General features: G+C 43.3%; 1 non-coding gene across 1 annotated transcript; it reads left to right on the forward strand.

Moving 5' to 3' along the window:
• Window positions 1-2,287: 2,287 nt before the first annotated feature.
• Window positions 2,288-2,360, forward strand: TRNAG-CCC (transfer RNA glycine (anticodon CCC)). The gene has a single exon. It is a non-coding gene; the product is annotated as a tRNA-Gly (tRNA).
• Window positions 2,361-2,620: the final 260 nt, after the last annotated feature.

Below are 2,620 nucleotides of genomic sequence, written 5' to 3' on the forward strand. Positions count from 1 at the left end.
GATTTTGAGAGGCACTAAAGCAATTCAATAGGGAAACAGTAGTCTTCAATAAATGGTGCTATGACAACTTGATGTCCATACGAAAAAAATAACCTTGACCCCCTTAACCATATGCAACAATGAACTAAACATGGACCACAGACTTAGAAGTAAAAACCTAAGCAGAGAGAACTTCTAGAAGAAAACGAAGGAGAAAATACTTCCTGTTCTGGGCCACAAAAAGCCCTGATCAGAAAAGGAAAAAGTAATAAACGGAACATCATCAAACGTCATTTCTTCTGCCAAGAAAATGAATAGGCCATTCACCGACCAGGAAAAGATATTCGCAATGCACCCTTTTGACAAGGACTTGGATCTAGAGCGGAAAAGTAATTCCTGCAGCTCACAACTAAAAGAACAGCCCCAGCTTGTTCAGGAAAATGCACATCACAGCAGATATCATGTGATGCTGCTCATGTGTGGAACCTAAGAAAGTGGTACAAATGAACTTATTTATGACACATAGAGTCACTGATGTAGAAAACAAACATGTGGTTGCCAGAAGGAAAGGATGAGGGGAGTGATAAACTGGGAGAATGGGATTGGCACACACACACTGCTATTTATAAAACAGACAACTAATAAGGACCTACTATACAGCACAGGGAACTCTACACCATAGTCTGTACTGACCTATATGAGAATGAAGGCTTACAAAAAAGAGGATGCACGTGTAACTGATGCACTTTGCTGTACACCCGAAACTAACCCAACATTGTAGGTCAATTATATTCCAATTTTTTAAAAAACAGTAGTCCACTACACACCCACAGGATGTCAAGGATAAATGACTCTAAATTATTGTGGAGGATGTTGAGCAACCAGAACTCAGACATTGCTGGTAAGAGTGTAGAATGTTGTAACCACTCTGGAACACTCACAGTCCCTGTGGAAGTTAAATATCCACCTTCCATAAATCCAGAGATACCACTTGCAGGTACTAACCCGTGAGAAATGAACACGTATTTACAAAAAGACTTGTAAGAGGATATTAATAGTAGTTTTCTTCATAATAGCTTCACACTGGAATTCCCTGGTGGCTCAGTGGTAGAGAATCCGCCTGTGATATAGGAGGCATGGGTTCAGTCCATGGGTTGGGAAGATCCCCTCAAGGGCATGGCAACCCACTCCAGTATTCTTGCCCAGAGAATCCCATGAACAGAGGAGCCTGGTGGCCTACAGCCCGTGGGGTTGCAAAGAGTTGGACATGACTTAACAACTAAGAACAATAACAACTTCACACTGGGAACAACCCAACAGGTAACTGGATAAACAACTGTAATATATTCATAGGATATGACTCAGCAGTAAAAGGGATGCATTTGCAATTACCATTGTGTACAACAAGAGGGATCTCAAGAGCCTGATGTTGAATGAAAGTGAAGATCACTCAGTCATGTCCGACTCACTGCGACCCCATGGACTATACAGTCCATGGAATTCTCCACATCAGAATACTGGAGTGGGTAGCTATTCCCTTCCCCAGGGGATCTTCCCAACCCAGGGATCGACCCAGGTCTCCCACATTGCAGGTGGATTCTTTACCAACTGAGCCACCAGGGAAGCCCAAGAATACTGGAGTGGGTAGCCTATCCCTTCTCCAGGGATCTTCCCAACCCAGGAATTGAACTAGGATCTCCTGCATTGCAGGTGAATTCTTTACCAACTGAGCTGTGAGGGAAGCTGAATGAAAGCAAGACACAAAAGACTAGATAAAGAACGGTTATCACAGACTCAATGGACATGAGTTTGGGCAGACTCCAGGATACGGTGAAGCATATAGAAGCCTGATTGCTGCAGTTCGTGGGGTTGCAAGGAGTCAGACATGACCAAGCAACTGAACAACAACAAATGTTAAAATAACCAGATTAACCCCAAGATGAGTTGCTCATGCCAAGCCCCACATCAGCAAACTGAAACTTAACAAAATTTCCATGCTCTATGCTTGACTCTCCCAGAAAAGGAATGCCTCATCCACCCATCAGGGCTTGTCTGCTCAGCACAAGTCTTCTGTCCGCTCCAAGACTTTCCTTTGTTCCTTACAGGGAAAGTAGTGACTGAACAACAACAACTTAACCGATCAGCAAATGCCCAGTATCACTTCCTTGTTCCTGCTCACTCTGGTCTCTAGAAATCTCTTGCAAGGTATTCAACATCACTAATCATCAGAGAAATGCAAATCAAAACAACAGGATTAGCTCACATATGTAAGAATAGCTGCCATCAAAAAGACAAGAAATACAGGACTTCCCTGGTGGTCCAGTGGCTAGGACTCTGTGCTCCCAATGCAGGGGGCCCAGGTTCAATCCCTGGTCAGGGAACTAGATCCCACATGCCACAGCCAAGATCTAAGGTCCTGTGTGCCGCAACCAAGACAGGATACAGTCAAATAGATGGAGTAAATATTTTGTTTAAAAAAAGAAAGGACTGGTGGTTGTGAGGATGTGGAGAAAAAGGAACACTCATGTACTATTGGTGGTAATGTAATTGGTGCAGCCACTATGGAAACAGCATGGAGGGTCCTCAAAAAATTAAAAATAGAACTGCCATACAATCCAGCAATTCCACTTCTGGGCATTTA

Source organism: Capricornis sumatraensis, chromosome 12 (genome assembly GCF_032405125.1).
Source record: "Capricornis sumatraensis isolate serow.1 chromosome 12, serow.2, whole genome shotgun sequence".
NCBI classification, from domain to species: Eukaryota; Metazoa; Chordata; class Mammalia; order Artiodactyla; family Bovidae; genus Capricornis; species Capricornis sumatraensis.